We start from the raw sequence: 24,662 nt of genomic DNA on the forward strand, positions 1-24,662 counted from the left end.
TGAACGAGACAAGACCCCAGTCCGGCGCAGCCACCACACATCTGCAAACACGAGGAGTAACGAGAGCCTAAAAACTTACACAGAGGAAGGCACGGGTCACATACAAAGGAACGGCTCTGCACACATCGGCAGTCACGCTGAAGCTGAAAGTCACCTGAGGACCATCTTCCCAATTCTGCAGGAAAATGATTTCCAACCCAGGATTCTATACTCGGTTGAGCTATCAATTACACTTGAGAATAAAACATCCCAACATCATACACGATCTCAAAACAAATTATTTCTAATGGTACAGATCAACCCGTTTGCAAGGCAGAAATAGAGACACAGATGTAGAGAACAAACATATGGACACCAAGGGGGGAAACCGGGCGGGGGATGAATTGGGAGATTGGGATTGCCATATATATGTTACTAATAAGAAAAAAAACCCCAAATTGTACACTTCAAATACATGCAGCTTACTGTATGTCAATTATATCTCAATAAAAGTTCTTAAGAAAATTATTTCTTAGAAAGCTACTGGTGAACACGCTCAATCAGAATAAGAGAGAAAACTACAAGGAGGCATCGTACCCGGGAGAGAGGCGGAAGGGATTCTCGAGGTGACAGGGATGTGCAGGTCTAGGAACCACCCAGCTTAGAGGAAAGCAGGCGGGTGAGAGGTTCAGGAAGAACTATCCTAAGAAAAGGACGCAGTGGACGACTACCTGTCGTGTGTGAATGGAGAGAGAGAGAGGGAAGGTTTACGCTTTGAGGGGTGGAGGGTGAGAAGCAACAGCACAGAAGACAAAGCAAAACAAAGCAGGGCAGTTCTCAACTCTAGAAAAAAGAAGAAAAACTAGAAAAGAAGGGAAATGTAATCAAAATAGACTACGGATCTCAGCTGCGAATGATATTGCCGTAATCATAATAAGCGCTGCCGAATGTTTAACCAAAACCTTTAACATAATTATACGGAGAGGACGGAGGGAAAAGCAGTGGGCGGTGCAAGGAGGGGTGGGTGACCCAAATCGTCTTCTTCCTCAGCAGGAAGTCTCGCACAAAATCTGGAAGAAACAGCTAAAACACTGAAAGCGGGTGCCTCCGGGGAGCCGGAATCGGGGTGGAGAAGGGTGGGGTAGGTGATGGCTGTTTTTCTGTTCTAAGCCCTGTAGAACGTTTGACTCTCAAAACTAATGTGCCTGTATAACTTTGTTTAAAATGGGGTATTTAATTTTTAAACAAAATCTGATACTTGACCGGCAAGAATATCAGCTTCAGCAGTGTGTTCTTAAACTTTTTGGAATCTGACCCCTTCGAAAAAGAAGGGAAAGCTATAAATCCTCCCAGCAAGAAACTCACACACACAGGCACAGACACACAACATTTTTGCACAGGGTATCACGCAGTTGGTAAATTCCTGAAGGCCAGGTTAAAAGCTTTGGGATCCTAGACTCTGCTTTCATATAGAAGGAAAAAAAAATCTTGATGAAAAACTAATAAAAACACCTACATGATCAAATAAGGTGATGCTTGGTCTTAGATGCTGGAGATCATCACCTGCTGTTTCCTTGACCGCAAGATGCACCACTCATTCCTAACCATCAACAAAGGAATCAACTCTTTCCTGGGCTTTGCTTCAGCCTTGAAACAGATCCTCTAAAACTCAGGAATGTGAATCCCTGTTGGGTTGACTCAGCTGTTTCCATTCTAGAACCGGACATGGAATTATGCACTCTTCACCCCGTGAGGAAAAAGCCCTTCACGTCCCAAATCCCCCATGTGGGTGTTTTTTCTAACAGAGGAATTACTCTAATGACTTCTTGGCAAAACTTCTGTAATCAGAGCGGCCCATTAAACACTCCAAAACATAAAGTTGACTCTGCTTCTGACCAACCTGCCACTATAAATCCCACCATCAGCTCAACGGCGAGTCAGAAGAGCTGTCGTGTCATTGAACAGGTATCTTAACGGTCCTGCCAATTTGCTTAAAAATATCGATGCCTTTTATTTATTCGTGAACGGAGGGTAACAATAAGAGTGTCATTGGACACTGTCATACATGGACTGGGTAATTGTGGGAGGCAGAAGAATGGCTCCCAAAGACGTCCACGTGCTAATCCCTGGAACCTGCGATTATGCCCCAATACCTGGCAAAAGGGACTTTGCTACAAACCTTAGACGGGGGTCTTAGATGGGGGATTATTCTGGGGATCTAGGTGGGCCCAATCTCATCACATGAGCCCATAAGAGCAGAGACCTTTCTCCAGGATGAAGAAGAGGTGAAGCAGAAGGGACACTAGGGAGTGGGAGCAGGACTCGCCGGCCCTTGCTGGCTTTGGGGTCGAGGAGTTCCATGAAAGGGCCAGAAGACACCTCTAGGGGCTGGGGGCAGCCTCCCAGATGGCAGCCAGAGAGGAGACGGGGCCCCGGTCCTACAAGTGCCAGCAACTATTGATATAATCCAAAAGCTTGCAAGCATTCTCCCTCAGAAGCTCCAGTAAGGAACACAGCCCTGCAGACACCTTGTTTTTTGCCTGATGAGACGGGAGTCAGACTTCTAACCAACAAACTGTAAGATAATAAATCTGTGGTTGTTTTAAGCCACTCAGTTTGGGGCAATTTGTTACAGCAGCCACAGGAAACACACACAGTGACATATTATACATGAACATACCCAGCGGTGTCTGTCACATCATCGACATTCAACGAGTCCACTGGATTCCTTAAATCAAAGGACACCAACAGCCATACTCCATCCAAAACAACAGATTATAGACTTGTTCTGATAAATGCGGATTTGGGGAATTATAAATTGCCCAGAATATCTACATAGTCTAGGCTTCAGATAATTCACTGCCCTTCCTTTAACTTATAAACCTGTCACTGCCTGTCTTGCCTAATAAACTCCAAGTACCGTGAAGGAGAGCAAACAACCCAGCTCCCAAACTCTCCTGCGTACCCCTGGCAGCATCTACCACCACACTGAGTGATACCAGGTCTGCTCTCCCGCTACACTGCGAGCCCCCAGCTCTTCTCCAGCGAGGCGCAGGTTCCCACCTTCGAGTCTCCGCAGGCAGCCTGTCCTCGGGTACCTCACAGGTAACCTATATGAATGTCTGTCAAACGGCATGACAGTGTAACTGATCATAACTTATCATCTGTGTCTAAAGTATAACCTAAAGTGTAACTTCAAAGGGGGCTTGAGGAGAGAAGGCCCAAGGACACCATGGTGCTGAGGTCAGGTTCACCCTAATGCCCGCTGCTCACTCTGCTGAATGTTTCAGATGTGCACAGGCCAGCGCTCCGCGGATAGGGACCTCACACTGCCTATGCCTTTCCCGACCTCAAGACAGGTCACTTGGGAACGCAAGTGCCCAGCAATTATGCTTCGTTAAAGGAAGGTTCATAGGAACATACGTATAAGACAGACTGTTAAAGGCTACATTCTGCACATTCAGTAAGCCTTATTTACACAAGACTAACACCACTGAAACTTGAATTTGATGTTCCCCCAAAAGGCTAAGATATCAAACAACACTGGCCAACTAAAGACAGAAGAGAATCCTAAACGAAGTTGCCTGACACCCTTCAAGTGAAGGGTCATCTGTACAGTAAACATTTGGAGCTTTAAAAAACCCAGATTCATTACATTCTTAATGAAGCTTTTTCTTTTAAATCCTTGGCAACATAATATTTACAACTCACAAAATTCCATTACATTCACGATTCCATTTTATCCTCAAAACAATCTCTTGAGCTAAATAGAGCAGACACTACCAGCGACTAACTCCACTTTACATGTGAGGGAACTGCAGTTCAGAGAAGTTCTTGGACTTAACAAAAGCCTTACTGGGGCCAAGTTTCCTGTGCAAAAGAACCGGAGAAAGTTATCTTTACTACTTTATTCATATTACATCCTGTCAACATTCAAAAGGGTTTTGATGTAGCCTGCAATAATAGACACGTGTATGATAAGATCTTTAAAATGGAAAAGAAAGGAGGAAAAACCATTTGGTAGGTGATGTGGGATGGGGAGGGATGGGGCGTAGCAGCAAAGACTTAGATTTACAGTCTAAGAAAAAATTTCTCTCTGAATTTCTAGTTCTAGGCAAATAATGGTTAAACAACATGATTTATAGACTATCATAATCTAATAAACAGGTGAAGAGCCATCAGTTCTTTAAGGTGGCGTGAGTTCTGCACTCTGATTAGGCCGCCAGGGAAGAGCTGGTTAAGCCTCTTCCTCCAGGAAAGAACAAGACGGACAACGTGGAAAAGCAGAGCTCAAACCCTATCCTCTCCATCCCCAGGAGTTCTCTTCCATGAGACACCCCTCTTCATTTAATCCATATAAAAATCAGGCCTGCTGCAGAACAAGTAGTAACTAGTTTTCAGTGAAAACATTAAGACAATCTAAGAAAACCACAAAGAAAATCCACTTGCGTTTCTGAAGACCCCTCCCCAAAAGTGATTACTAACAAAACAAACCACATGGAGTATGTAACAAAGCACTTAAAAAAAAAAAAAAATCAAAGACTGCAAATTAAAATAAAGACGAAAATCCTCCTTAATGTGAAAATATAATTAGGTGGCATCACTCCTTGGCCAAACAGCTACCATCTAATGTTTAATCCCTGTAAACATCCAAATAAGAATAGCAGAGAGGGAATTCCCCGGGGGTCCAGTGGTTAGGACTCCATGCTCTCACTGCGGAGGGACCAGGTTCAATCCCTGGTAGGGGAACTAAGATCCCACAAGCTGTGCAGCACAGCCAAAAAACAAACAAACAAACAAAAGAATAGCAGAGAAAACTGTACATCTTTTCGACAGAAACATGTAGCTTTAAAATAATCAAGCACACCAAATTCCCATCTTGCCAAACAGATAAATTGGGAGATTAATATTTTTAAGGATTAATTACCATATTCCTTAGAATTGGAGCTTCCTGACAGGTGATTTAACATATGCAACTTTTTTGCAGGTAATAATTTCAAACTATGCTTTAAACCATTATACAAAGCCACATACAGTTACTCAAGGTACTCCCCAAATTCACTTATTTCAGAGTCTCCAAACTAAGAGCTCTGTTAGAGACTGGGGCACAAAAAAGCCTGCAGTTGGCCGACTTTGTATGACACTCAAAAGATCAGCCAACCTCATTAAGGAAAACTTCAGACCAATCTGAGAGCACAGACGCAGCAGATAAAATGTAATTATGAATTATGAAGAATATGCAAGACAACAACAGGAAGCTGCCTAAGCTTCCATCACAGATGTGCTCCTTCACCTCTGAGGCAAAGTATACACCCATGCAAAGAAACCTGGTGCAAAGAAAAAAGAAAAAAAAAAGGAAAGACAAAGAGCTTCCACTTTAGAATCTACACTTTCAAAGATCTCCATTATTTATACAACTGTCACTAAGAGAACTTTCCTCTGCTTTATTTGGTAGAAAGAATTAAAGGTTTAGGGCTGACAAGGTTCTTACCTAGTTTAAAACCCTCAAAGGTAAGGAAACTGAAGCCCAGTGGTTTTGCAGCAATAAATGGCAACTTAATTCCAGAGCCAGAATCAGATCAAATAAATCTGAATCAAGTCCTCTACACTGTGCAACAAACACTAGGAAGCAACAGCAAATGTTAATCGAAAAACCCTTAGGAGAACTGAAGAACTGCAGATTTTACATCACAGGAAAGACTTGGATCCGTGGTACAGGAAAAAGACCTCTCCTTTAGATACACCTCTTCCTCTCTGGGTACTACAGAGAACCACCCTGTCCCTGAAGACCGCAGCTCTCAGAGGGCAGGGCGTGAGGATGTCAGGGGAGGCTTCAGAAAGAAGTCACCTACACTGAGACTGTAAGAGTGGCTGAACAAAGCTGGCGGGCCTGGAGCTGGGCGTGGGGGCCATGGAAGAGTGAGGTCAGAGAAGGCAGAAGGAAGGGCCTGCAGGCTAAGTCTGGACTTTATAACCGCGACAGCTGCAGTTATGACCACATTTTCATCTTGCATTCCTGTTATTTATACCCCATCTTGTTCACAAAGAATTTCCATTTGGATATTAGAGCTACTTCTGCCTATAGCTCAGTTTTCTGTCTTGGACCAGAGAACACTCTGAAAAGGAAAAAACCGACTTGTTAGACTTTGCATTCCCCAGGGAAAAGAATCATCCCTGGAGCATAATAGGTGTTTTCATAAGTTTGATAAAAGGGGAAATGGCTGACCCCAGTTTATTTAAGAGGCTGAGAGCTACAGCGCCTGCAGGGTAGCATCAGATCTTGCCATCAAGCTGAAATCCAAGCCTCCCCATCCACAACCTCACCCCTGGTATTCCTTCCGCAAACCTGACCTCTAACTGTAACTGCCTTGGCCTCATTCCGTGGGTGTGGGTTCCCTTCCTTCAAACGCACTTTCCAGCCCGCCAAATTCTTGGGAAAGTTTCTTCCACTCTCCAGGCGCTGAGAGCTGCAAAGTTAAATCTGGCTTTCCAGACTTTTTTTTTTTTTCTTCTTCCCAATCCTAACGGAAGAAATCAAGAAGCGCCGGGCAGAGGAACCAGGCTCCCTCCAATCAGAGCCGGCTCCCGCCCGGGCCGGCCGAACCTCGCGCCGGAGCAGGAAACGCGGCGGCCTGACTCGAGGTCCCGGGGCGCGGTGACAGCCTCCGCGCTCCCCGGGGACCGGGCCGGGGAGACGCGCGGGTTTCCGGGGAAGCGCAGCCGCTTCTGCTCCAGCGGCAAACAAGACAGTAAATAAAACAGCGTGCTGGCTGTCCCACGCAAGCCAACTCCGTGCCCCACGCGCAGCCCGCTGCACCCAGACGGGCGCCACCACCCGCGCCAAGGCACCCCTCAACACAGGGAGCCCCCCAACACGCACGCACGCGCGCGCGCACACACACACACACTGCTGGGGAAAGGGGGGAGCCTGCCCCCGGGACTGATCACACCCCACGAGCCGCGGGGGGAGGGGACGGCGTCCAGCCCCCCAACTCGCAGGGTGGCCGGGACACCGCGCGCGCGGGTCCACGCACAGCCACCCTCGAGGACACACACTCAGTGAACCAGTCGTGGGGCTGAGGAGCGAGAAAAAGCCCCCCCCCCCGAGAGGCCAGGATCCCCACGACCCAGGGTCCACGCAGTCACCCCCAGGGAGACACCGCGAGCCAGTCGCTGCACGGGGCAAGGGGAGGGGGACAGCGGCAGTCTCCCGCTCTCAGGACGCCCGGGATCCCCACGCGCGAGGGCCCACGCGGAGCCACCTTCGGGGACACCCGGCGAACCAGCCGCTCCACGGAGGCAGACCTCGGGGTGACCGCGAGCCCGCGAGGGGGTCCAGGCGCGGATCCACGCGGAGCCCGCTCGGTGCCACCCCGAGGCCGAGACAATGCCGGCGCCCGGACGCGCGACGGCCCGGTCAGTGCCGCTCCGCGTCCCCGTCCCGCTGGCGCTCAGGGCGGCGGCCGCCACCTCGGGCAGCGACCCCGCGGGGCCCCGCTCGGACCGGCCACACCCGCGGCGACCCCCGCCCGGCCCGGGACCCTGCCGCCGGGGACCCCCGGTCAGCCCTGGGACCCTCTCGGGACCACCGCCCGGCCCGGGACCCCTGCCTCCCGAGGACCCCCTCCCGGCCCCGGGACCCGCGTCCTCTCGGGACCCCCGCGGGGCCCCGGGACCCCTGGCTCCCGAGGAGCCCCCCCGCTCCGCTGCGACCCCTGCCGCCCGGGCCCCCGTCCGGCCCCGGGACCCCGCCTAGCCGCGGACCCTCTCCCCACCCGGAACCCACGTCCGCCGAGGGACCCCCGCCGCCCGGCCCCGCCGCCCGCCGCCTCACCTCGAGCGGCCTCCTGGGCAGCGCTCGCCGCTTGGCGGAGGCGCCCTGGCCGAGCGACGCGCAGCCGAGCGGCCCGCAGAGCCGGAGCCGCCGCAACAATGGAGCCCCGGGGCGGGGCCGCCTCGCCGCCGTCGCAGCCCGTCCCCCTCTCAGGCCGGGCTCCGGTGCCCGCTCCGCGCCGAGCAGCAGCCGGCGAGAGGCTGCGCCCCGGCTTGCGCACCGCGCAGGCGCACTCGCCCCGCCCCGCCCCGCCTCCCGACCAATGGGGAGGGAGCTGCGGGCAGGGGGCGGGGCCCTGGGAAACAAAGGGAGGTGGGGCGGGGCCGGGAGGGGCGGGGCCGGGCGGGGCGGGGCGGGTCCTGACCCAGAGCGACCCCGTCCGCGGCCCAGTCCGGTCCGACCCGGGAGCGCCAGGCGTAACGTCCCCTTGGAGCCCACCCAGAAGGCCGTGCTCATCCCAAACCCGGAACTCAAGTGTATCGGATTGGCCTGTCTTACAGGAAGGGAAACTGAGGCCGGAGGAGCGAGACCACCTGCCTCCCACGTCGCAAAGCCGCGTTCTCTCGTTCGTCTTTTATTCGTTCTGCACACGTGTTCGCAGCCCGGGAGATGTGCGGTCGGAGCGGAGCGCAGGCCGACCTGGCCCTCCCTTCAGGCTCCGTGAGTCAGGACCGGAGATTTCTCAAGGTCGCTCTAGCCCAGGATAAAGGAGCGCCTAGCAGGGCGGTGTCCCTTCCGGCCTCAAAGCTGTTGTGGCCGCGCGGTTCCCCGCCTGCAGCGCTCTCCTCTCCCCACCGGTCACCCCGTATATCCAGCTACCAATCCTCGGAAAACCTCTGTCCTCACCGTCTTTGATCTTTGGGCATCTGTGACCCCGCATTCCCGGTTTTCCTCTCCATCGCGGCTCCCTCGCAGACTCTCTGGGATACACACCCCTTCTCTGCCCCACCTCTCCCTGCTGGGGTTGTTAAGGTGGCCCGTGGCTCGGGCATGGACCCTCTTACCTGGAAATCTCAGGCTCTCCCAGGCTCTCAACCAACCACCAGCTCTGTGTCTCCAGCCCTGACCTCCCTTCCCTGCATCTCCAACTGGACGCCCAGGAGGCATCTCAGACGTCTCACCATCAAAACAAGGCAGGGGCCTGACTGGGTCATTTCTGGTGAAGAACAGGGCCTGGTGCCCTGAAGGCACTCTGGGATGTGGTAGGAGGGATGGGTGCATGGATAAGGTCTGGACAGTGGCAGGGGCAGACCCCATCCCCCATCTCCCTGCGCACACACACACACTGAAAGCCTGGTTTCCAGTCTGATGTGCCAAATTCCTCTCTGGACATAGCAAGCTTCCCTGCACCTCTTCAGCGAGGCCCCCATGTTTGGGGGTGTATCAAAGATCAGGAACACAAAATCTCAAGAAGGGAAGTAGTTACTGCAAAGCACAGCACCCCAGACCCAGACCTCTCTGCTCCTGCCACCCTCTAACTGACACTTTTCTCCCTCTACCTGGCCAACTCCCACTGACCCTTCAATATCTCACCATCAGTGCCACTTTCCCCAGGAAGGCTTTGTAGCCACTTCCGCACCAAGTACAACTGTGGCAGACAAACCTCAAGGTGACCCGCAATTAGTCACACCCTTGTAAGATCTCCCCATCTTGGGTGCAGGCAGAACCTGTGACAGCTTCTGGCCAATACAGGTGGCAAAGGTGATGAACTGTCACTCCCTGGGGTCACAGTATGTTACATAAGAATTCATGTCAGATTACAAATGAACTTATCTACAAAATAGAAATAGAGTTACAGATGTAGAAAACAAACTATGGTTACCAGGGGGTAAGGAGGGGAGGGATAAATTGGGAGATTGGGATTGGCATATACACACTACTATGTATAAAATAGATAACTAATAAGTACCTACTATATAGCACAGGGAACTTTACTCAGTACTCTGTAATGGCTATATGGGAAAAGGGTCTAAAAAAAGAGTTGTGTATGTACAACTGATTCATTTTACTGTATAGCAGAAACTAACACAACATTGTAAATCAGCTATACTCCAATAAAAATTAATCAAAAAAAAAAAAAAGAATTTGTCTTAGACTATAGGGAGAGGCTCTACTTACAGGCTTTGGAGAAGTCACTTGCCATACTGTGAGGGCACCTTTTGAGAAGTCACCTGCGGATAGTCATAGGACCTGAGGACTGCCTCCAGCCAACAGCCAGCTAAGAGCTGGGCCCCCAGTCAGGCAGGCCCTTGGAAATGAATCCTGGCACCAACCTGAAGCAGCTTGGCAGGGACGCTTGCCTGGTCAAGCCTGCAGGTGAGGACACAGCCTGGCCAAAAGGTTGAGTGAAGCCTGGTGAGCCCCGAGCAGAGGACCCAGCTAACATGAGCTAAACTCCAACTCACAGAAACTGAGTTAAGAAATGTGTGTTACAGTTCTCTGTATTTATTTACTGTCACTCTCTTGCCACCAGCGTGGAAGCCCCATGAGAACAGAAACGGAGTGTGTCTTGCTCATCGCTGTGCTTCTCATGCTGTCAGTTCTGTTCTAGGGAAATTGGTCAAACGTAGACCGATCCATCAGTGGGTCATCTGGCCCCACTGTCCTTCCCAGCTCCCTTTTCCCTGGGCATATTCCATTAGAGACACTCGAATAGTTTACTGCCTTCCTAGCCTCCCTCATAGCCCAAGGTGGCCGTGTGTAATTGTCATGGCCAGTGAGACACAGGGAGTGTTGGAGGAAAGGGTTCCAGCAGTGGTGTCCTGGAGCCAGTGTGGACCAGACTATGAGAGCCAATTGCTCATTGTTTAGGAATTTTGCAAGTCAGTTGTTAAACGCAATCACTACTCAAATTAAATTACATAAACTTACAATGAAAAGTCAAATTAAAGATAAAGATGAGTACACAAAATTCCTTCTTCCTAATTATTTTACTGCAGTTTGCAGTGATCTATGTACATCTATTGTAGCTGCACAATAGAAATAGTGTATAATGATGTGCCACAGCCATCCCTTCCCATACCCTCAGCTAGCAATGTCATGTTGGTAGCTTGAAATCAGCTGTGGTAGGAGAATATATACCACAGAAATTGGTAATTGCGACAAATCAGGACTTTCTTCCTTTCCTCCTATCCCCCAGGATGCCAGTGATTGAAGATTTACCAGGCACATCACTGGTTTCTGGGGAAAATTTTGCTCCCCCAGGAAAGGAGTAGATACAGCTGATACTGCTTTTTCTAAGCAGCAGGGATTAGTACTTTGAACACACATGTGATATCTGGAGCTGTAGTAGCCATCTCACAACCATGAGCGAAAGTCAGAACCAGAGAGATTCTGACTCTTCTACCCCTGAGCCACTGAATCAAGACCAGGAGTCATCTACCATTTTCTATTAGGTAGGAGAAACAAATCCCTTATTGATGTAAGCCACTGTCAGTCAATTTTTCTGTTACTTACAGAATTCCTAACTGAAGTGTATACACATTCAAGAAATGTTTGCCAAACTAATAAACTCAGCCTGACCCTCTTTCCTCATCAGTGGTCATCCTGTTTGGGCTTATGTCCACTAACAAGAAACTCACCACCCATTGAATCAGTCAGGGGATGATTGCACAGCTCTGATTAGTAGAAAGTTTTTCCCTAAATAAAACTGAAATTTGGGAACCTCTTGAACCTCAGAAAATAAGTCCAATCCCTCTTTGCCACCACAACCCTTCTGAAGTATAGAGACCGTTCACTTGATGAGAAAATAAATCAGGGTTTATTGATCTAAGAGCTGGACCAACACTCTTTGTAGAAGCTCCTGACATAGTTTGATACTGTGAAGGGCTACGAGGTGGGGTTAGTGACCAGAGATCTCTTCCAGATGCTTCCAGTAACATGTCTCTTGAGGAAGAAAATGAATTACAAGCTATTTATATCCCCAAGGAAGCTGCATTTCCATGATACTTTTGATGCAGTCTTCCTAGATTCTGGAGCCTAGAGGGAGCAAAGATCATCTATGGCAACTGGGTACCTGTGGGAAATCCAAGGCCAGGTTAGGATATGCTGTGAGTTCACCAAGGCACTGAAATCCCACGGGGCTGCGACATTGGTCATGTATCACTACATAACAAGTTACCCCCAAATCTAGTGGTTTAAAACAACTTACACTCATTATCTCACAGTTTTAGTGGGTCAGTAGTCCAGCACAGCTCAACTGGGTGCCTCTAGTTCAAGGTCTCTCACAAAGTTGTAACCAGGCTGTTGGCTAGGGCCATGGTTTGATGTGAAGGTTTGACTGGGGGATGATCTGTTTCTGAGTCACTCATAGGGCTGCCTGCAGGCCACATTCCTCAGGGGATGTGAACCCTACACAGGGCCACTCACAGCACAGCAGCTGACTTTCCCAAGATCACCTGAGATGGAAGCCACACAAGTTAGTGGAACTGACAGTCCTTCAACTTCACTGTGTTCCCTCAGAAGGAAGTCAGAAGGTCCAGCCCACACTTGATGCGAGGGGACCACACAGGGTGGGAACACCAGGAAGCAGGGATCATTGGGGGTCTTCTCAGAGGCTGCCTACCAAGCTGCTGAAAACTCATGATTAAAACAACATCTTAAAAGCAAACCTAAGAAACAAACACCATATTCTATGAATAACAATAAGACTTACAGATAACTTCTTACCTGAAATAATGGAAGTCAAAAGACAATGGGATAAGTTTTATAATGTTGAAAGAAAAAAGAACAAAAACAAAAACTGTCAATCCATCTCCTCCAAAAGCTACAACCACTTACGGGCACTTTCTGCCTCCTTCATGTACATGGCATAATAGGAAAAGAACCACTTCCCAGCTGGCCCTAAACATGTCATTCTTCTGCTCTGCTTGGTGCCTTTGCAAACACTGGTTCTTCAAGTTAACATGGTGGCTTGGTGTTTGGAGAAAGCATACTTTTGAGAACAGTAATAACTATCTCTTGAAACCCAGCTGTAATGCCTGTATGACCTTGGCAAATCTCTTAGCTTCCCTGAGCCTCAGTAGCCATAACAGTCAAATATGCATGATACCTACCATGCTGGATTTTCCTGGGAATTAAAGGAGATCATGTTTGTAAATTGCCTAGCACATAGGAGGCACCTTGTAGATGTAAGTTCCTTTCTGGCTCAAGCTCTGACCTGGCAAACTCCCACTTAATCTTCAAGACCCAGCTAAAGTGTCATCTCCTCCATGAAGCTGCCTCCGCCCCCCAGGAAGGCCTCCTTGCCTCTGCCATGATCTCACTGCTGCTTGAACAACCTGCCCTATATTTTGGGGTTGGCCAGAATGTTCGTTCGTTTTTTTCCCGTAAGATGGCTGTGGTAGCATTTAGTTGTCTTTAACTTCATTTGAAACAATTTTGTTAGATTGTATGCGATAGCTGTCATATCAGCGTGCATTAAAAAAATTATCAAAATTGGTGAATTTAGCTATTTTAACATTGAAGATGGAAGAAAAAGCAACATTTTGGGCACATTATGCCTTATTATTTCAAGAAAGGTAAAAACACAACTGAAATGCAAAAAAAAAGATTTGTTCAGTGTATGGAGAAGGTGCTGTGACTGATTGAACGTGTCAAGATTTGTTTGAGAAGTTTCCCGCTGGAGATTTCTTGCTGGACGATGCTCCACGGTTGGGTAGACAAGTTGAAGTTGACAGTGATCAAATTGAGACATTAACTGAGAACAATCAACATTATACCATGCAGGAGACAGCTGACATACTCAAAATACCCAAATCGAGCACTGAAAATCATTTGTACCAGCTTGGGTGTGTTAATCTCTTTGATGTTTGGGTTCCATGTAAGTTAAGGGAAAAAGATATTCTTGACCATATTTCTGCATGTGATTCTCTACATAAATGTCATGAAAACGTTCTGTTTTTAAAACAAATTGTGGCGGGTGATGAAAAGTGGAATAGAAGTGGTTGTGGGGCAAGCAAAATTAACCACCACCAACCACACCAAAGGCCGGTCTTCATCCAAAGAAGTTGATGTTGTGTACGTGGTGGGATTGGAAGGGAATCATGTATTATGAGCTCCTTTTGGCAAACCAAATGATAAAATTCCAACAAGTATTACTCCAAATTAGGCCAACGGAAAGTGGCACTTGACAAAAAGCATCCGGAATTAGTCAACAGAAAACGCATAATCTTCTACCAGGATAACGCAAGACCGCATGTTTCTTTGATGACCAGGCAAAAACTGTTACGGCTTGGCTGGGAAGTTCTGATTCACCTGCCGTATTCACCAGACATTGCACCTTCGGATTTTGATTTATTTTCGTCTTTACAAAATTCTCGTAATGGAAAAAATTTCAATTCCGTGGAAGACTGTAAAAGGCACCTAGAACAGTTTTTTGCTCAAAAAGACAAAAAGTTTTGGGAAGATGGAATTATGAAGTCTCCTGAAAAGTGGCGGAAGGTAGTAGAACAAAAGGGTGAACACGTTGTTCAATAAAGTTCTTGGTGAAAATGAAAAATGTGTCTGTTTTGCTTTTACTTAAAAACCAAAGGAGGGCTTCCTAGGTGGCACAGTGGTTAAGAATCCACCTGCCAATGCAAGGGACACAGGTGTGAAGATCCCACAGGCTACAAAGCAACTAAGCCCATGCGCCACAACTGTTGAGCCCGTGTGCTGCAACTACTGAAGCCCACGTGCCTAGAGCCCATGCTCTGCAACATGAGAAGCCACGACAATGAGGAGCCCGCGCACCACAATAAAGAGTAGCCCCCGCTCACCACAACTAGAGAAAGCCCGCGCGCAGCAACGAAGACCCAATGCAGGCAATAAGTAAATAAATTTACAGAAAAAAAAAAACCCCAAAGCCGAAGGAAACTTTTGGTCAACCCAAAATTACACTTCACAGCCTGCACGGTCGTGATCTCTTTCCAGACCTTTCTGTCCTGGGTGACTGTGGGATGCCCCGGAGCAGGATGTGTTTCATTCACACTCATCGGCTGGGCAGCCACAGGCTCTGTTTTACATCCTTGATGGACATTTGTTATTTGACTGGGACAATTTAGGGACATGTGTCATCCAGAACTTGTCCTCACTTGTGCCTATTTCTGCCACACACGAAGCAGTGTCCCAGCCTTTCTTTCCTCCTCCCTTCCCTGTCACCGTGCAAGAAGGGGCTTCCCTCCCCCAGGACTGATCGCCATGAGTATAAAGCAACAGGCTCTCTTGCCACCCTCTCCCCTCATCCCGTTTGTTTCTTCCTTAGTATTTATCTTCTTCCGACACGTGTTATCCGTCTGCTCCTTCCACCCCAGACAGAAGATAAGCTCCAGATTTTTATCTGTCTTGTTCACTGCCATATGCTGAGATCCCCAAAGCGTGCCTGGCACACAGTAAGCACTCAATAATTGTTGCCTGAGTCGGTGAATCTCGTGGGGTTGAAGAGATTCAGATCGTTTCCAGTCTGCCTGGCAGGCACGTGCTCCCATCCACGCTGGTTTCTCATCCTCTCCTCACTTCCTCCCTCCCTCCGTTGCTCCCCTGCCTCTTTCCCGCTGGTGATTTTATGCTCAGGTCTCTATCATTAAAAGAATAACACCTCCCCGACACCATTATCTATGCCAACAGGCCTCCCCCCCGTCTCATCCTTCGCCCTTCCAGCCACTGCCCGGGGCCTCCCCGCCATTCAGACTCAGATGTGTATTCCCAGGGTGCCTTCTGCGCCTCCCCCCAGGCCTCAGTCCACTCTGCCTGCTGTCCGCCTCCTCCGCCCCACACAGCTCTCCTTGCCAAGGTCACCGGCAGACCCAGGGTCCTACCGGACTCGCCCTCCCTTGCCATTTGCTCTCTGAATCCCTCCCTGCTTGGACTCCCTTTCTTCCCTGGACCTCCGTCGTGCCCCCCCTCCTGGTTCTCCGCCCACGTCGTGCTGCACCTGCTTAGTCTCCTCTGTACTCCGCTCTTCTCCACCAAACTCTGGAAGGTCCACGTCCTGGAAAAGCGGCTTGGCTCTGCTCCCTTGGCACCACGTCCCGGATGCTCTCCTGCGAGCCTGTGACCCTGCGCATCCCTCACAGACATCCGTGAGGACATTGGCGACGTCACTGAGCCTCACGTCCAGCTTGCTCTTGGGCGCCTCCCGCTGGGGGTGGGTACCTCTCAGGTGACACGAGATAGACGTGTCTGTCTTCCTCCACCCCCCCCAAACCTGCTGTCCCCCCCATTTCCTCGCCCATCTCTCCCGTTGCCACGAGGGAAAGCAGGGCCCTGTCTGCACTCCTCCCGGCCCCTCATCCTCCAGTCCAATCAGCAGGTCCTGCTGAATCTTCTTCTGGAACCCATGTCCTCCACCCCAGCCTCCCTGGCACAGCCTCCTCCCAGCCTCTGCATCTCTCGGAAGCATCACGGCAAAAGCATCCGTATCAGTCTCTCTGCCTCCAGGCCCGGCCCCTCCAAACTCTTCTCCACAGAGCAGTCCGAGGCAAAGGAAGGGGGAGGAGACAGTGCTTTAGGAGGAAACCTCCAAATTCCTTTCCCAGAGAAAAGCACCTATGTGAGTCTGGGAAGCCACTTTGAAGGGTAGCTTTCATTATGAAGACCTGCTGGCCATCGGTGGAGGGGCTGAGGCAGAGAAACAAAGAGAGCTAAACTGCTCTGGACAAGAACGGATGGGCAGCTGTGTTTGGGGGCACCCAGAGAAGGGGAGGTGAAGACAGCAGAGAGGAGGGGGCAGCCGGGAGAGAAGATGAAAGGAGCTGTAGGGGGAAACCGGTTGCTGGGAAGTATCTAGTGGCAGGGACAGCCCGGGGTGTTTTAAACAGGGCCATGCAGAGGCCAGTCCCCCGCCCAGCACCTCCACTAGCCCCAGGCTGCAGAGTGACCCTCAGCACTTGGCCTCTAGCCCTGTTCCTCAGCGGAGTCTAGCCTTGGGTGAGCAGCACTGAGGTAGGGGAGGTCTTGGTCAGTAAAACAGGGGCTGGTCCCTGTCCAGGTCAGCTTGGAGTCCAGAGAAGAGGCTGGTACAGAAGGTGAAACACCTGTTAAATCCTGCAGTATTCACACCACATTGACCAGAATCTCACACACTTTTGCCCAATAACTGGATGAAGCCACTTCCACCAAAGCCACCAAGCTGTATTTTGCTATTAAAAAAAGTGTAAATCACAGGTTGGTACCTACGTGGATTTCTGACCAGCCAGCCTATCAGAGTCGAAATAAAGGTGTGAGTGACCTTGTCCCCCAAGCCCTAAATATATCCCCGTATGGGACCAGCGAGTCTCCAAGGTCCTCTGCACCACCAGCGTCACCCTGATTCTGGACTAGGATTGAATGTGACTGATTGAATGTGAAGCCACTGTGCACGCAGGCATTCATCCAGTGCTCATTTTCGGGCTGTGATAATTTGTGTATCTTTACACAAGGAAATGATTCACACAAAGACTTGTGCCAATAAGTAGTTTTCCCTTGGGGCTTTTTATGAAAAAAAAAAAAAAAAAAAAAAGCAACACATAACAGGCATCATTCAATGAATGATGAATTTGAGCCTTGTGTGGGGGAGGTAGGGAAGGAGGAGGGTGCCGGGCTTAGAGCTCAGCGGTCCTGGGCTGGAGTCCCAGCACCTCTGCTAAGCAGCTGTATGACTATAGATAAGTTACCTAACATTTCTAAGCCTCAGTTTGCTCATTTGGAAAATGGGTGCTTGTTAAGCTAGATGGTAAGGTGTGTAAAACTCCTTGTCCCGTGCCCCACATGCAGTCAACATGACAATTACAGAGAATACAGACATGGGCTTTGGTCTGAATCCCTGTCTGCCAATTACTAGCCATACGTTCTTGGGCCGTGTATTTAACTTCTCTGAGTCTCAGTTTCCTCAGTTGTCAAATGGAGATGCTCTTACCTAGCTTACCAAGCTTCCCATGCGCAGTCCAGAGGGACCCATCGTGAGACGCGGAGAGCATTTTCTGTAGGCTAGAGAGAGAAAGAGCTCCAGGGTTCGCGTTTCTGGGGCCAGCAGTGGGGGTGCAGCCACGGTGCAGGGCCCCTGCCCCATTGCAGAGCAGCGGCAGCAGTCACCCACGTTCCCCCGTGGCCCTGGATGGTTATGTCAGATGGCCATGCTTACTCCTGGGAAGGCCAGGGCACAGGGGTGGCTGTAAGAGTAACAGCTTTCCACCCCCTAGCAGGGGAGGCCGGGTGAAAGGCAGGTATCCCCAGAAGTACCTCCAAAAACCAGGACTCCGAACAAACGGTTTAAGTGGGAAGAGGGCCCAGAAAGCACCGGGACAGAGGAGGGACGGGTCAGGGAAGGTAGGGAAGGCACCAAGAGACGTGTGTCCAGGAGCAGGTGGCCGCTGTGGACAGTGGGGGCTCAAGCCCAGCGGCGACAGCCTCAGAGATGTCCCACCTGATGGGGGAGGCTCTGGAGAGCCTCACTGGTTGAGGGCTGTTCTGGAGGTGGTTTACCTCCCGGAGGTTCCAGGCCTGCCCCTCACACAGGCTGAGCAGAGCCCACGGCCAGAGAGATGCAGATGCTCTCACTGGGGCCTCCAGATGATCTGAGGATGCTGCGGGCCCCAGCAGGGTGCACAGATCACTATGAGCTGACGTGGAAAGTACCCCAGGCACGGCCAGGCTATTGTGGAGCCCAGGGCACACCCCGGATGCACCATGTGGCTCCTAGAGGCACCAGCAGCTTCCCGTCCTAAGCTTTTGCCTGTGCTGTGTCCTCGGCCTAGAATGCCTGTTCCACCCGTCCTCACTCTGGCCTTCACTGGCCGACTCCTGCTCACCCCTCTGGACTCAGCTGTAGTGGGACTGGGTGTTGGAAGCCTTCCCAGACCCCCACCCCACTCCTGGTTAGGGTCCTTCCCGTGTCCCCACCCTCCATCACAGAATTCCTACCTGTGATGCCATTGCCTGTGCCTGTGACCCTTGCACCAGTCAGTCAGGCTGTGTAACAAAATACCCAGATAGGGACTTAAACAACATTATTTTATTTCTCATCATTCTGGAAGCTGGGAAGTCCGAGTCATGATGCTGGCAGACTCAGTCCCTGGAGACAGCTCACTTTCTGGCTTGTAGATGGCTACCATCTCCTGTGTCCTCCCATGGCCTTTTCTTAGGGCCTGTGCAAGGAAATATTCTTCCTCTTCTTATAAGGCACTGACCCTATCAGATTAGGGCCCCAACCTTATGACCCCATTTAAACTTAATTACCTCCTTATATGCCCGTCTCCCAGTACAGCCACACTGGAGGTTAGGGCTTCAGCATATTAATTGGTGGTGGGTGGCAGGGGGATGACACTCTAGTCCATAGCACCTCCCTTCCATGGGTTTGTGATCAGTCCTTCAGGTCAGGGGCAGTGTGTCCCTCATCTCCATTTTGTCATGCCCAGCTCAGTAAATATTTGTTCATAAACTGGGTTATCTGGGTGGAAGGAAGGGTGGTAACAGTTTGGGGAGAGGGGTCATATCATGGAAGTCTTTGCAGAGACGGTGGCATCTCAGCTGGGTATTGAAGAATGAATAGGAGTCCGCTAGAGGGAGCAAAGCAAAGAGCTCTTGCTAAGGGTGCCGTGTTTCGGAGGGAGGTGAGAAGATGCTGCTCAAGAAACAAGGGTGCACGAGGGGAGGAGTAAAGAAGAGCCCTGAGAGGGGATCAGTGGCCAGATGGTGACTGTGAAGGAGTCGGAGGACAGGCCACGGAGGTCCCGGCAGTGAGGTCTCCTGGTCAAGCCTGCACCTCAGACCAGTTGCTGCTGAGCACAGGGTGGACTGGAAGAATGACGTGGTAGGTAAGTATCACGACAGAGAGATTCGGGGTATTGGAGGCAGGAAGCGCGGGTAGGAGGCTCAGAAACCATGGGCAGGAGAGGAGGGTTCTGCTGCTCAGGCCGCAGGCAGGAGAAAAGGAAGCCTCTATTATATTCATGAAAGCTGGTTCCGTAATAGCCTGGCAGCCCCGGCGGGCACCAGGGAGGCACTGATCTCCTTTCTTATTTAATTTGTCAGATGTGCTCTCATGCTTGGGGACGTGCCCTCTTAGCCCGGGACCGGAACGGCGCCAGATCCTGGAGGGCGCAGCCCAGGTGGGTGACTAACCGGACCCCAGGGTTTCTTCCTCCCTGGAAGGTTGGGAAGGTGGAGGCTGGGGATGGGGAGACATAGACCTTGGGAACTCGCTTCTGGAATGACCCACTGGCACCTGTGAAGGAGACAGGTTTCCCTCTGGAGCGGCAGCCTGGGAACTAAGGAAGACAACAGCAAGGGGTGGAGGTCACGTGGAGGGGGCTGGAAAGGAGCAGAAGGAAGGCTGGGGGGACGGCCTTGGAGGAGGGAGAGACGGGGGCAGCGGCAGTGGGGGGGGGGAGCAGCTGGGGCTCGGCCAGCAGGAGGCCTGAGCCCCGCCTCCACCTGCGGAAGCCTGAGCCCCGGGCGTGCTCAGTGCCCTCGGGGTCGGCGGGCCCCCTAGGGACCCTCGGGAGCTAAGGGTGACCAGAAGTGGCCTCTGTACCGTAGGGCCAGGCCTCCTGGCCTGGGGCATTGCCTTCGCCATCCAGGACACAGCTGGCCTCCGCCCTCACTGGCACGGTGCGGGGTGTCCCCAACTGTCCACACAGAGGGAGGCTTCTCTGGGTGGGGAGGTGGGGCAGCCGCTGGCCTGGTCTGAGGGTGACCTGCGTCCAAGTTCTGCCCAGGGATCTCGGGGCAGGCATGCCTGAGATGATGCCCCTTATCCAAATGCAGAGTGTGGGCTTTAAATCCTTCACCTCACATTCCCTGTGCCTCAGTTTCCTCATCTGTAAAGTGGGGATTATGGAAGGGTCTGTCTCATAGTATTATGGTGAGGACTCCAGGGGCTCAGAACAGGGCAGGGCAGAGAGTGAGAGCTGTAAATGGTGATTCACTTCTCCACCTCGCCCGGGAGCTGTGTCCAAGCCGGGTCCCAGGCCTGGGTTCTGGGGGTGGGCCTGGAGGCCCTTCTCCTCCTGCTTCCCTTGGAAGGTGGGCTCACAGGCAGGGCCCCTCCTGGCTGCGCTGGCCGGTGGGGGTGCTTCTACCTCCCATTACAACCCCGGCTGTAGCCCGGGGGGACCCTGGGTCCAGGTGCAGTTGGGGTAAGAGGTGGAGCATCCTTGCAGACTTTTCTGAGCTAAACACACTAAGCAACGTCTTCCAGCCCTGCGGGTCCTGAAGTCCGTACTGGGGTTTGGGGTCTGGTGCATTAAGGAGACTGACCCAGTCCCTGGGTCCTCGTCCGTCTCCTGTTCCTTCTCAACTGGCTCAGCACCTAGAGCAGGGGTGGGTGGGCTTAAGGACAGACTCGAGCCGCCCACAGGGCCACTCATGATGTCCCTCCTGCTTGTGCCAGGTCCCTCCAGCTCTGTCTCCTTCCTGCTTCCCCCTCTTGCTCTCCTGAGCGACGGTTCTGTGCGCCCTCTCTTCACCGCGTGGCCCCCGCTGGCTGGCGCTCTGCCAGGGTGTGCCCTGCTTTTGTCCACCTGCCTGTGGACTCATACACCTCATGGCCCAGCTCCCCAAGAGAGTGCCAGCTGGGTGGGCCATCTCCACGCAGAACAAAGCCTCTCAGGCCAGGGGGAGGGGGCGGAGATATCACACAGGGTTGCCAGGGAGTCCGCTCTGCAAGGGGCTCAGGGGCCATCCTTGGTCCAGTCACCTGTGCTGGGGGCAGCGGGACATGGGCAGGACATGATGACTTGTGGGGAAAGCGCCTTCAGGAGGGTTCGCTGAACATAGCAAAGACTTGGAGGGACTGGTCCATGCGGTGCTGGTGGGCAGAGGGGCACTGATGAATGAGGGCAGCTGGGGCCTCCTGACTGTTTGTGCAAAGAGCCATCGGAGGCACGGGGTGGGGGGGTGGACGTGGGGACGAGAGGGCCTCGGGGAGCCTGAGCTGTAGAGTTGGGCGTGCCCACCAAGAGCACCGGTCCTCTCCCCTCCTTGACATGTGGGTGCTAAGCTTCCTAGATGCCTTTGCAGTTTGATGGGGTCACATGACTAACTCTAGCCAATAGGCCTGACTGGTGGTGACACGGGTCACTTCTGAACCCTGGGGTGGGCTGTGTGCTTCGCCAGGCTCTCTTCCTCCTCTCATTCAAAGCAGTGAGTTCTGAAGCGTTGGGTTGAGCTTTCAGTGGCTTAGAAGGCACAGCTACCCTGGGAGAAGGGAGAAGGGAGGCCTGTAGGCTGACGTCCCCCTGCCCCATCGGTCCAGGGGCTCCTGACATAGGTCCAGGCTGGGGCCATCGGCAGACACAAACGCTGGCGTGGAGAACAGGGCTGGACTTGGCTCGGGGCCTTGGGGTGGGCAGCTCCTTAGAACCTGGGACAGCCGGGGCTCCGGTGGTGGACATGGGCTGGCCGTGCACACCTCCAGCCTCTGAGACAGTGCCAGATGCAGACAGGGGCTCAGCACGTGTCACCCTCCACACCGGGCACCACACGGACACCCCACTAGACAGGATGACAGGTCCTGAGCCTCCTGGGGGAGCCCATCTCTCCGGTCAGGACACTAGAGGTTTCTAATCTTCCAGGTCTGCACTGTCTAATCGGCAGCTGCTAGTCTCACGTGGCTACTTAAACAGTACTCTAAACTAATTAAAAATTCCCTAGTCACACCTGTCATGGGTCAAATGCTAGCAGCTGTTGTACTGGACAGTGTGGGTACAGAACGCTTTGCGGAAGGTTCTACTGGGCTGGGCTGCTCTAGAAGCACCGATACCAGGAGAAACTTTGGGCTCCAGTCCCGTTACCAGATATTCCAATGACGTTCCGGGTCACCGAGCGCTGTTATAAAACTGCCTGCCCTCTTGGAGGGAGAGCATCAGTGCACAGGTAAGAAGAGTGTGCTGGGGAAGCATATGCAATGCCCTGTGATAAACCGTGATGGAAAAGAATATGAAAAGGAATGAACGTATGTGTATAACGGAGTCACTTGCCTGCACAGCAGAAATGAACTCCACATTGTAAATCAACTATCGTTCAATCAGATACATTTTAAAAATAAAAATAAAAAAATTTATTTTTTTAAGTTAAAAGAAGAGAGAAAATACAAGATGTCCTCAAATCAAAGTGAAAATGTGACTTGGGGGGAGAAAAAGAAAGAAGAATGTGCTGACACAGGGGCAGGCGTTGGTGGGGAAATTCCTGGAGTCAGCAGAGAGGCCTGAGGTGGGAACTTCAGGGCTGAACAGAGAGGGGAGAGAGGGGCCCCGTCTGGAGAAGAACAACACCCCTGCCCCCACAGGGAGGGAGGAGAGCGCGGGTACAAGCTCAGGGCTCCTGCCCAAGAAACTCAAAGGAAGGCAGCAAGGCTGTGACGTATGGGACAGGGGCCGACCCGCGTGGAGCAGGGAGCGCGAGAGCAGCGGTCGTAGGAGGTGCTGTTGGGAGCGCGACATGATCTGCTTGATGGCTGTAAAGCATCACTCCGGCTGTCAGGTGGGACGGGACCGGTTCGCAGGTGAGAGCGGGAACAGAAGGCAGATTGGGAAGCTGTGTTCACCCAGGGGAGAGGTGAGGGTGGAGGGTGTAGGGGTAGGTGACCACGTGTCTGGCCTGGCCGGGACAGGCCAGGTGTACGGTGTGTCCCAAGGTCATTGGTAACGGCGCCACCTTCCACGCTCGAGACGTTTTCTGCTCTGGATAATTCCGTGACGGCGTCCGCTGAGGTGGAGAGATGCGGAGAGATGCTTCGGGGTGGAACCAGGACCTCTGACGGGCCGTCCCTGGGGGTGAGGGAACGTGCTGCTTTCTGACCCGCGTAACGGGGTGTCCTAAGATGGCGCAGACTGCATACGTGCGACAGGCTGGGGGCTTTGTGAGGGTCATTAATGTCATCGGAATACGGTTAGAGACGGCTGTGGCCTACACGTGTCCCCCAGACTCACGTGCCGGAGCCCTCGTCCCCAGGGTGATCGATCAGGAGGGGACTCTGGGGGGCCGTAAGGTCGTGACGGGGGGGACCCTCGCCGTGGGATCCGTGCCCTTGGAAGAAGCTGAGCGCGACGAGAAGAGAGATGATCCCTCTCTGCCGTGTGAGGACACAGCTCACCCGTCGGTAGCGGGAAGCAGGCTCTCGCCAGAGCCCAGTCGAGCCAGCGCCTTGACCTCGGACTTCCGACCCCAGGACTAAGAGAATTAAATCTTTGTCGTTGAAGCCCCAGCCTGTGGTTTTCATGACCGCAGCCCCAGCAATCAAAGCTAGAGATTAGAAAGCATTCCATCCCAGGTGACACCTGCTAACCCGCTGGGCCCCCCTGGAGGGAGCCCAGCCTCCCCTCGCCTCCCCTCCCCTCAACTCCCCTCCCCTCGCCTCCCCTCCCCTCGCCTCCCCTCCCTTTTCCTCCCCTCCCCTCGCCTCCCCTCCCCTCAACTCCCCTCCCCTCGCCTCCCCTCCCCTCAACTCCCCTCCCCTTGCCTCCCCTCCCCTCCCCTCCCCTCCCCTCCCCTCCCCTCGCCTCCCCTCCCCTCGCCTCCCCTCCCCTCCCCTCCCCCCCTTTCCTCCCCTCCCCTCCCCTCAACTCCCCTCCCCTCGCCTCCCCTCCCCTCGCCTCCCCTCCCTTTTCCTCCCCTCCCCTCGCCTCCCCTCCCCTCCCCTCCCCTCCCCTCGCCTCCCCTCCCCTCCCCTCCCCCCCTTTCCTCCCCTCCCCTCCCCTCAACTCCCCTCCCTTTTCCTCCCCTCCCCTCGCCTCCCCTCCCTTTTCCTCCCCTCCCCTCGCCTCCCCTCCCCTCAACTCCCCTCCCCTCGCCTCCCCTCCCCTCCCCTCCCCTCCACTCCCCTCGCCTCCCCTCCCCTCCCCCCCTTTCCTCCCCTCCCCTCCCCTCCCCTTCCTTTCCCTCCCGTGTGCTC

General features: G+C 52.5%; 1 protein-coding gene across 2 annotated transcripts in view; it reads right to left on the minus strand.

Annotated features, from left to right (window-relative positions):
* AFAP1 (actin filament associated protein 1) overlaps nucleotides 1-7,994 on the minus strand; it is a 155,119-nt gene extending 147,125 nt beyond the window's left edge. For both annotated transcript variants that reach the window (XM_057705777.1, XM_057705779.1), the window contains exon 1: nucleotides 7,814-7,994. The gene's annotated coding sequence lies outside the window, so the exon portion shown is untranslated. The remainder of the gene's footprint in view (nucleotides 1-7,813) is intronic.
* Between the last annotated feature and the right edge of the window lie 16,668 nt (nucleotides 7,995-24,662).

Source organism: Hippopotamus amphibius, chromosome 13 (assembly GCF_030028045.1).
Source record: "Hippopotamus amphibius kiboko isolate mHipAmp2 chromosome 13, mHipAmp2.hap2, whole genome shotgun sequence".
Classification (NCBI taxonomy): Eukaryota; Metazoa; Chordata; class Mammalia; order Artiodactyla; family Hippopotamidae; genus Hippopotamus; species Hippopotamus amphibius.